Source organism: Monodon monoceros, unplaced genomic scaffold, assembly GCF_005190385.1.
Source record: "Monodon monoceros isolate NGI ecotype Baffin Bay Population unplaced genomic scaffold, NGI_Narwhal_1 Super_Scaffold_7, whole genome shotgun sequence".
In the NCBI taxonomy this organism is placed as follows: Eukaryota; Metazoa; Chordata; class Mammalia; order Artiodactyla; family Monodontidae; genus Monodon; species Monodon monoceros.
This window is the reverse complement of record NW_021703784.1, coordinates 19,748,342-19,759,615: the sequence shown is the minus strand read 5'-3', so window position 1 is coordinate 19,759,615 and position 11,274 is coordinate 19,748,342.

Genomic DNA, 11,274 nt, shown 5'->3' with positions numbered 1-11,274 from the left:
CTTCCCTCTCCTCAGTGTTAACCACTAGTTTTATCTTTATATCTGTGAGTCTGCTTCTTTTTTGTTATATTCACTAGTGTTGTTTTGTTTTTTAGATTTCACATATTAGTGATATCAAATAGTATTTGTCTTTCTCTGTCTGACTTATTTCACTTAGCATAATACCCTCCAAGTCCATTTATGTTGTTGCAAATGGCAAAGTTTCATTTTGTTTTATGGCTGAGTAGTATTCCATTGTGTTTATGTATATGTGTGTGTATATATATATGTACCACATCTTCTTTATCCATTCTTCTGTTGATGGACATTCAGGTTGCTTCTATATCTTGGCTATCGTGAATAGTGCAGCTATGAATATTGGGTTTTCTGGGGATATACACCCAGGAGCGGAAATGCTGGGTCTTACGATAGTTCTATTTCAGTTTTTTGAGCATCCTCCATACTGTTTTCCACAGCGGTTGCTCCAATTTACATTCTCACCAACAGTGTACAAGGGTTCCCTTCTCTCCACGTCCGTCCTCACCAGCACTTATTGGTGTTCTCTTTGATGGTAGCCATTCTGACAGGAGTGAGTTTACATATCACTGTGGTTTTAATTTGCATTTAACTGATGATTAGCAACGTTGAGCATCTTTTCATACACCTGTTGGCCATCTGTATGTCTTCTTTGGAAAAATGTCTATTTGGCTCTTCTGCCCATTTTTAAATTGGGTTGTTTGTCTTTTTGATGTTGAGTTGTATGAGCTGTTTATATATTTTGCGTATTAACCCCTTATTTGTCATATCATTTGCAAATATTTTCTCCCATTCAGTAGTTTGTCTTTTCGATTTGTTGATGGCTTCCTTTGCTGTGTGAAAGCTTTTAAGTTTAATTAGGTTCCATTTATTTATTTTTGCTTTTATTTCCTTTGCTTTAGGAGACAGATCCAAAAAAATATTGCTACAATTTATGTCAAAGAGTGTTCTGCCAATGTTTTCCTCCAGGAATTTTATGGTTCTTTGTCTTACATTTAGGTGTTTAATCCATTTTTTTTAAAGCCCCCTGGTTCTTTTTTATTCTTTTCCTTTAAGCTTTTTTTTTAAATAGATCTTTATTCGAGTATAATTGCTTCACAACACTGCGTTAGTTACTCTTGTACACCAAAATGAATCAGCCATATGCATACACATGTCCCCATATCCCCTCCCTCTTGAGCCTCCCTCCCATCCTCCCTATCCTGTCCCTCTAGGTCATCGCAAAACGCCAAGCTGATCTGCCTGTGCTATTCTGCTGCTTCCCACTAGCTAATTATTTTACATTCAGTAGTGTATATACGTCAATGCTACGCTCACTTTGCCCCAGCTTCCCCCTCCCACCCCGTGTCCGCAAGTCCATTCTCTATGTCTACATCTTTATTCCTGCCCTGCAACTAGATTCATCAGTACCAACTTTTTTTTTTTTTTTTAGATTCCATATATATGCGTTAGCATACAGTATTTGTTTTTCTCTTTCTGACTTACTTCACTCTGTATGACAGGCACTAGGTCCATCTACCTCACTATAAATAACTCAATTTTGTTTCTTTTTATGGCTGAGTAATACTCCATTGTATATATGTGCCACATCTTTATCCATCCATCTGTTGATGGACATTTAGATTGGTTCCATGACCTGGCTATTGTAAATAGTGGATATTGTGGTACATGACTCTTTTTGACTTATGGTTTTCTCAGGGTATATGCCCAGTAGTGGGATTGCTGGGTCATATGGCAGTTCTATTTTTAGTTTGTTAAGGAACATCCATACTGTTTTCCATAGTGGTTGTATCAATTTACATTCCCACCAACAGCACAGGAGGGTTCCCTTTTCACCACACCCTTTCCAGCACTTATTGTTTCTAGATATTTTGATAATGGCCATTCTGACCAGTGTGAGGTGATACCTCACTGTAGTTGTGATTTGCATTTCTCTAATAATTAGTGATGTTGAGCATCTTTTCATCTTTTCACCTTTTTTTGCCTCTATGTTCATCAGTGATATTGGTATATAATTTTCTTTTTTTGTGATATCTTTTTCTGGTTTTGGTATCAGGGTGACGGTGGCTTTGTAGAATGAATTTGGGACTGTTTCTCCCTCTGCAATTTTTTGGAAGAGTTTGAGAAGGATCGGTGTTAGCTCTTCTCTAAATGTTTGGTAGAATTCACCTGTGAAGCCATCTGGTCCTGGACTTTTGTTTGTTGAAAGATTTTTAATTATGGTTTCAATTTCATTACTTGTGATAAGTCTCTTTATATTTTCTAATTCTTCCTGGTTCAGTCTTGGAAAATTGTACCTTTCCAAGAATTTGTCCATTTCTTCGTGGTTGTCCATTTTATTGGAGTATAGTTGTTTGTAGTAGTCTATTATAATCCTTTGTATTTCTGTGGTGTCTGTTGTGATTACTCCTTTCTAATTTCTAATTTTATTGATTTGCGTCCTGTCCCTTTTTTCTTGATGAGTCTGGCTAAGGGTTTATCAATTTTGTTTATCTTCTCAAAGAACCAGCTTTTAGTTTTATTGATCTTTGCTATTGTTTTCTTTCTCTTCTTTTTTTTGCGGTACGCGGGCCTTTCACTGTTGTGGCCTCTCCCGTTGCGGAGCACAGGCTCCGGACGCGCAGGCTCAGCGGCCATGGCTCACGGGCCCAGCTGCTCCGCGGCATGTGGGATTCTCCTGGACCGGGGCACGAACCCGTATCCCCTGCATCAGCAGGCGGACTCTCAACCACTGCGCCACCAGGGAAGCCCTGTTTCTATGTATTTTTAAATTTCTACTTTGATTTCTTCAGTAATCTCTTGGTTATTTAGTAGCACATTGTTTAGCCTCCATGTGTTTGTGTATTTTACAGGTTTTTTTCCTGTAATTGATTTCCAATGTCATAGCGTTGTGGTCAGAAAAGATGCTTGATATGATTTCAATTTTCTTAAATTATCCAAGGCTTGATTTGTGACCCAAGATGTGACCTGTCCTGGAGAATGTTCCGTGTGCACTTGAGAAGAAAGTGTACTCTGCCACATTTGAGTGGAATGTTCTACAAATATCAATTAAATCTATCCCATCTACTGTGTCTTTTAAAGCATGTGTTTCTTTATTTATTTTCTGTTTGGATGATCTGTCCATTGGTGTAAGTGGGGTGTTAAAGTCCCCTACTATTATTGTGTTACTGTCGATTTCTCCTTTCATGGTTGTTTATATTCCAGGGTTTATCCTGTATGGGATTCTCTGTGTTTCCTGGACTTGGGTGACTATTTCTTTCCCCATGTCAGGGAAGTTTTCAACTATAATCTCTTCAAATATTTTCTCAGACCCTTTCTTTTTTCTCTTCATCTTCTGTGACCCCTATAATTCAAATGTTGATGCGTTTAGTGTTGTCCCAGTGGTCTCTGAGGTTGTCTTCAATTCTTTTCATTCTTTTTTCTTTATTCTGCTCCTCAGCAATTATTTCCACCATTTTGTCTTCCAGCTCACATATTCGTTCTTCTGCCTCAGTTATTCTGCTATTGATTCCTTCTAGTGTATTTTTCATTTCAGTTATTGTGTTGCTCATCTGTTTGTCTGTTCTTTAGTTCTTCTAGATCTTTGTTAAACATTTTTTGTATTTTCTCAATCTGTGCCTCCATTCTATTTCCGAGATTCTGCATCATTTTTACTTCATTACTCTGAATTCTTTTTCAGGTAGATTGCCTGTTTCCTCTTCAGTTTTTTGGTCTTGCAGTTTTTTACCTTGCTCCTTCATCTGTGACATATATTTTTTGCTGTCTCTCTCTCTCTTTTTTTTTTTACCAAAAAAAAAAAAAAAGTGGGATTGTGAGTGGGACTGTGTTCCTGCCTTACTGGCTGTTTGGCCAGAGGCTTCCAACACTGGAGTTTTTAAGCTATTGGGTAGAACTGGATCTTGGTGCTGAGTTGAGGGCCTCCATGAAACCTCACTCTGATGAATATTCCCTGGGGTCTGAGTTTCTCTGTTAGTCTAGTGGTTTGGACTTGGAGGTCCCACTACAGGAGCTTCAGCTTGACCCCTAGCTCATGAGCCAAGATCCTGCAAGCTGCATAGGGTGGCAAAAAGAGAGAACAATAACAAAGTAAAAAATAAAATTAGACTAGGAAACTAACAGATATGTTAGAAAGAATATAAGAATAAAAATATAGATGAATCAACAACTAGAAGGTACAACTGTATTACAATAGTGAAAAAAAAGGAGGAGGGAAAAAAAGCAGGGGGTTGGAACGGCTTGACTGTGGAGAGCAGGGCCTAAGCAAGGGTGAGGTTTGGGTGGAGGGTGGGGCCTATTCTTAGGACCCACATGGCTGGAAAAGGCTGTGGGGGTGGGGCTTAGGCTTAATAGAACAGAAGGGGCCCAGGCGTTCCCCCCCCCCGGTGTCAGAGAATGGGGGACCTCACCTGGGAGCCCAGCAGGATTCCTGGACTTGAGTTGATGGGGCAAATGCCCTTCTCTCCTCTCCTGCTTCTCCAGTCCTGGAGGGTCTCTCCCATCTGCCTCTCCTATTCTCCCCTTGGCCTCCTTCCTATGCCCCCAGGACCAATGCGGCTGGCGGGAGGGGGCGGACCTTGGAGGGCAGGGGACTGGCCTGGGAGCTCAGTAAGCTCGCCAGGCCCAAGTGAGCAGGGAAAACACCCTGTACTCCTCTCTCGCTCCTCCTTGATGGCTCCTCCCACCTGCCTCTCCTGATCTCCCTGACCTCCCACCTATGCCCCCAAGGACCCATGCAGCCTGGAGGGGGCTTTGGAGGGCAGGGGACCGGACTTTGAGCTCGGCAGGCTCCTTGGGCCCGAGTGGGTTGGGTGATCACCCTCTGTTTCTCTCCCACTCTTCCCGAAGGACCCCTCCCACCTGCCTCTCCTGATCTCCCTGGCCTCAGGGGTGCTGATCCTGTCTGGCTTCCACTTCTCCTCACCCCTCAGTCCCCCCACTTGGGGGTTCCTCCCGTCTCCTTGGGCATCAGGGTCTTCCACCAGTGGCCGACAGGAGCGTTAATTGTGGGGAGATGCTAACTTGGCATCTTCCCACACTGACATCTTGACTCCGCCTCCATTTAATCCATTTTGAGTTCATTTTTGTATATGGCGTTAGAGAATGTTCTAATTTCATTCTTTTACATGTAGCTGTCCAGTTTTCCAAGGACCACTTATTGAAGATACTGTCTTTTCTGCCTTGTATATTCTTGCCTCCTTTGTCATAGATTAATTGACCGTAAGTTTGTGGTTTTATTTCTAGACTCTCTATTCTGTTCCATTGATCTATGTGTCTGTGTTTGTGCCAGTACCATACTGTTTTGATTACAGTAGCTTTGTAGTATAGTCTGAAGCCAGGGAGCTTATTCCTCCAGCTCTGTTCTTCTTTCTCAAGATTGTCTTGGTTTTTCAGGTTCTTTTGTGTTTCTGTACAAATTTTAAAATTATTTGTTCTAGTTCTGTAAAAAATGCCCTTGGTATTTTGATAGGGATTGTACTGAGTCTATAAATTGACTTGGGCAGTATGGTCATTTTAACAATATTCATTCTTCCAATCCATGAACATGCTGTATATTTCCATTTATTTGTGTCATCTTCAATTTACTTCATCTGTGTCTTATAGTTTTCCAAGTACAGGTCTTTTACCTCCTAGGTAAATTTATTCCTAGGTATTTTATTCTTTTTGATGTGATGGTAAATAGGATTTTTTCCTTAATTTATCTTTCTGAAAGTTGTTCTTGACAATGGGATAGACCTTGATTATCTTTTGGCCTAGTAGGGAAATGTCTGTACTGTAGCCAACACCACTTGCTGCACCTGGATTAACAATTCTGGGGAAGCTGAAACTCAGTTACATAAGATTGCTGAAGAACCCACTTGGCTTAAAATGGTGACTCCTTCAGTGAGGTCTTTCTTTGACTTATTTGATTTTCATTGGCTTAGGTCTTGGGGACCATGGTTCCAAAGTGTACTCCAAACATTAGGAATTATCCCATTTATTATAATCATAATAATCTCCCTTGTGCATGGTATTCTCTCAAAAGCTTTCAATGCAAGCTTGCAGCAACTAACCACCAAGCAAATGATCTCCCTAAGACCAGAACATCAGAAAAGGAACAAAGAGAATGACAACTTAAAGACCATGAACCTGAAGGCATGACCTGTGTATACCACACAGAGGATCAACAAAATCTGCAAGAACTACAGAGTGGTGAGAGTGGCACTAATGCCTTAAATTTTGATCACATCTCTCAGTTAAGCTGAGAGTCTGATCAAAAAGGGGAATTGTTAAAAAGAAATAGGCCACAAATGGAGTCACTTGTGTTAAGGCCCTATGTTAGCAAACCAAGGCATAACACCGAATTGTTAGTTACAGCGTCCTCCAGCAATGTAGCCTTTCACCAGTCAACCTGGAATTACCTGTCAGCGCTAATGAGATATTCCACCCAACAGGCCCCTTCCATTCTCCTTAGGAGGCAAACTTGCCTGAAACAATGCATTCCTTGCTAATAATTTCCTTTTTTCCTCTCCCAGACCCAGGCCTGTGGCAAAGACTGATTTTCAATTTCAGCCAATTTAAAAAGTGATCAAACTATGTAATTAAGAGGAAAAGAACACAAAATAGTCTGTTTAATATGATCCTATATTTATATATTTTTAAAAGTTCTCTCCGTGTCTATTAAGGTCTTGTTAAGGTTGGCCCAAGCTCCCATTCTATGAATTGAAGAAAGTCCAATGTTGTTCTCAAAGTTTCTTCAGATTCCTGAGACTCAGGGCCGCCTTTGGTTCTCAGCACCTGCTTTCTCCAACAGTGATTATCTTGATATCCAAAGCATATCACTCTTTCCCTGTTCATACTGATTCAATGTGAAATTCAGCTATTCTACCTAATTTCCACAAAAAATGAGTTGCACTTAGTGTTTTATGTTTAGCAGACTTTATTAAATGTTTATGGAGATGGGGCATTTACATTAGAGTGACGCAAATAGTTTTAAATTGTATCTGTATTTCATCAATTCTAAGACATGCAACTTTTCACATTTTAATATATCTGAAATAAGAATACACCTGACAATTGAAGGCATGTCATAGTTTAGTTGGCAGTGTCTTTTCTTTCTTAGTGGTACATGAAATAATGGTGCATTTTATAATCAATGACATCTTAGATTCAATGATCAAGGGAATTCTGCTTCTCTGTTCTTAAAAAGACCTTTGGTGATTTCTTTCTACTTGAGCTCAACCTTCTTGCTGTGGTGCTTGATCCAGTCTGGTGCCCTATGTCACATTGCTTTAGCCCACTACTGATTTCCATAGTAACTGCAGTGGACAGTTCCATGCTAGCTCATACTAACAATATTGTCTTGAGTGTGCTGCGTATCTTTTCACTTTCTGCCGCAGGGAAATCTGCCTGGCCAAACAGTGCTCAGAAATGTGGGGTTAACATCTCCAGGGGCAGCCTTCAATTAATGGGTGTCTGGAGCTGGTGGTAAATGTCCCTGCCTCCCTTCCTCCAGGGAGATAATTTTGGGAGGCCTTTTGTATGCTTCTCAGGTGGTTCTGGACAAATTAAGCCCACAGTGAGAACCTTGATAGCACACCTTATTCTAGCTTTTCCACCTTCCATTCTCACCATTCTAGCTTTCTCATTCTTGCTCCCTGGGATCATCTCTCAAGTAAATTACTTGCACACAAGTCCCTATAGTAGACTCTGTTTTTGGTGTGGGGGGGCAGAGAACTCAAGTTAGAACCTTCATTGTACTCTCCCTCTCAGAACCCCCTCTTTCCTTAGGTAGAACCATTCCTTATGTCAAGACTCAGCTCAGGCTACCCTTTTGTATTCCAAGATTTCAATTGCAGCTTTGAAAGATTATTGTAAAGGTATACCAGATTCTGTCTAGGTCAAGGGGTAGGGAGTTCTTTAGTTTTTCAGCTCACATTTTTATAGAAAGGAAAACTAAGGACCTATGTCAAAATGTGAAAAATGGTTGCCTGAAGTTGGAAGGATGGGTGCTTTGAATTTTCTTCTTTCTGTTATACTGTATTTTCTAAAATTTCTGTAACAAACATGTCAACTTTATAATGAGGAAAAAACAATAAAAGTTAATGTAAAAATTCAATCAAACTGACTTTTTTAAAGTAACTTTATTGAGGTATAATTTACATACCATAAATTCACCAACTTTAAGTATACAATTCAAGGATTTTTAGAAAGTTTACCAAGTTGTGAAACCACTACCACATCCAGTTGTAGAACATTTTCTTCTCCCTAATATGATTTTTCATGTTTGTTTACAGTTAATCCCCATTCCCACCCACAACTCTAGGCAAACATAAATCTATTTTTCTGTCATTATAGATTTGTCTTTTCTGGACATTTCATATAAATAGAATATCATATAATCTTTTGTGTTTGGCTTCTTTCATTTAGCATAATGTTTTTAAAGTTCATTTATATTGTAGTATTTATCTGTATTTTACTTTTTTATTAGTATTGATATTCCATTATGGCTATACCAAATTTTGTTTATCTCTTCACCAGTTGATGGAATTTGGGCTCTTTCCACTTTTTGACTATTATGAATAATGTTGCTATGAACTTTAATGTATGAATCTTTGTGTGAACATATGTTTTATTTCTCTTTAGTAGACATGTAGGAATGGAATTGCTGGGTCATATGAAAAAATTATATTTAACCTTGTATGAAACTGCAAAATTATTTTCCAAAGTGACTGTACTACTTCACATTCCTTCCAGCAAAATTTGAGAATTCCTGTTGCTTCACATTTTTGTCAACACTTGTTATGTTTTTTTTAATTGAAGTATACCTGATTTAAATATTATATTAGTTTCAGGTGTACAGCATAGTAATTCAGTATTTTTAAAGATTATACTCTATTAAAAGTTATTACAAGATAATGACTATACTTCCTTGTGCTATATAATATATCCTTGTTTCTTATCTATTTTATATATAGTACTTTGTATCTTTTAATCCCATACCCCTAATTTGCCCCCTCCCTGTCCTTCTTTTTGATCATAGCCATCCTGGTGGATGTGAAGTGGTATCTTATTGTGGTCTTAATCTGCATTTCCTTAATAACTAATGATGTTAAGCATCATTTTATGTGCTTATTAGCCATTTGTACATCTTCTTTGGAGAAATGTCTATTCAAATCTTGTGCCCATTTAAAAATCGGATTGTCTTCTTATTGAGTTGAAGAGTCATTTGTATTTTCTAGATACAAGTTTTTTGCCATACATGTGATTTACAAATATTTTCTCTGTGGCTTGCCTTTTTACTTTCTTAATGACATCTTTTGAGTAAAAAAGTATTTTTAAAATTTTAAAATTGGAAATAATATTCTCAGAAAGTTACAAAGATATTATCAAGAGGTCCCTGTACTGTTCATCCAGTTTAACTCCCAAAATTTGAGTTTTGATTAAGTCCAATATATTAAATTTTTTCTTTTATGGATCATGCTTCTTGGGTTGTGTCTATAAAAATCTTTGCCTAACTGAAGGTCTTGACATTTTCTCCTGTTGTATTCTAAAAGTTGTATAACTTCAGCTCTTACATTAATGTCTCTGATTGAGTTTGAATTAATTCTGTATATAGTGTGAAGTAAGTATCTAGTTCATCTGTTTTTGTTTTGCATGTGGATATTCAGTTGTACCAGCACCAGTTGTTGAAAACTCTCCTCTTCTATCAAATTGCCTTTGTCAAAAGTTAATTGGTCATAAATATAAGGGTTTATTTCTGGACTTTCAAATCTGTTCCTTTGATCTATATGTTTATCCTTGTGTCATTACCAAACTGTTCTGATTACTGTACCTTATATTAAGTTTTAAGATTAGGAAATGAAAGTTATCCAACTTTGTTCTTTTTCAAAAAAATTTGGCTATTCTGTGTCTTTTGGATTTCCATATGCCGTTCAGGTACAGTTTGTCAACTTCTGCAAAATATCCTGCTGGAATTTTGATGGAGATTGAGTTGAATCTATAGATCAATTTGGGAAGAACTGCCATCTTAACAATATTGGGTCTTCCAAACTGTGAATGTGAAATGTCTCTCCATTTATTTAGATTATATTTAATTTTCCTCAGCAATGTTTTGAAATTTTCAGTGTTCAAGACTTGCACTTCTTTTGTTAAATTTATTCATAAGCATTTTATTCTTTTAAATACTATTGTGAATGGAATTGTTTTCTTATTTTTATTTTCAGATTGTTCATTCTTGTATATAAAAATACAATTTATTTTTGTATATTAATCTTCTGTGACCTTGCTGAACTTGTTTATTAATTTTAATAGGGGTTTGTGTGCACACACGTGTGTATATTCCTTAGGATCTTCTACATTTAGAATCATGTTGTCCACAAATAAAGACAGTTTTACTTTTTCCTTTCTAATCTGGATGACTTTTATTTCTTTTTCTTGTGATTATACTGGCTAGAACCTCCAGCATGATGCTGAACAGAAGTTGCAAGAGCTGAAATTCTTGCATTTTTTTTTTTTACCATTAAAGTATGATATTAGCGTTTGCTTTTCATAGATGCTGTTTATCACATTGAGGAAATTCTCTTTCAAGTTTGTTGAGAATTTTTATTATGAACTATGTTTTGTTAAATGCTTTTTCTGCATTTATTGAGATGATTGTGGGGTTTTATCCTTTATTCTATTAATATGGTATATTACATTAATTGATTTTAGAATATTAAACCATCTTTGCATTCCTGGATTGAATGGTACTTGATCAGAGTGTATAATTCTTTTTATATGTTGCTGGATTCAGGAGAAATCTGACTTTTAAAGATATCCTGACTTTGGAAGAAATGCAAAAATTAGTCAAGTGGGGCTTCCCTGGTGGCGCAGTGGTTGAGAGTCCGCCTGCCGATGCAGGGGACACGGGTTCGTGCCCCGGTCCGGGAAGCTTCCACGTGCCACACGTGCACGAAGAGGCTAGGCCCGTGAGCCATGGTCACTGAGCCTGCGCGTCTGGAGCCTGGGCTCCGCAACAGGAGAGGCCACAACAGTGAGAGGCCCGCATACCAGAAAAAAAAAAAAAAATTAGTCAAGTGAAGTGGTCTCTTTATAAAATCTTTAAGGTTTTAAAAAAAAATTTCCAGTAACTATGATACCTTTTATTCATAACTTGAGTCAAAGCATTAATTCTTGAACTGAAATACTCTTCCTTGTTTATTCCCTCACACAAATGCTTATGTAATTTTGCTTTACACATAATCTTTCTCTGCAACTTTATAGTAATTGAAAGCAATTTCC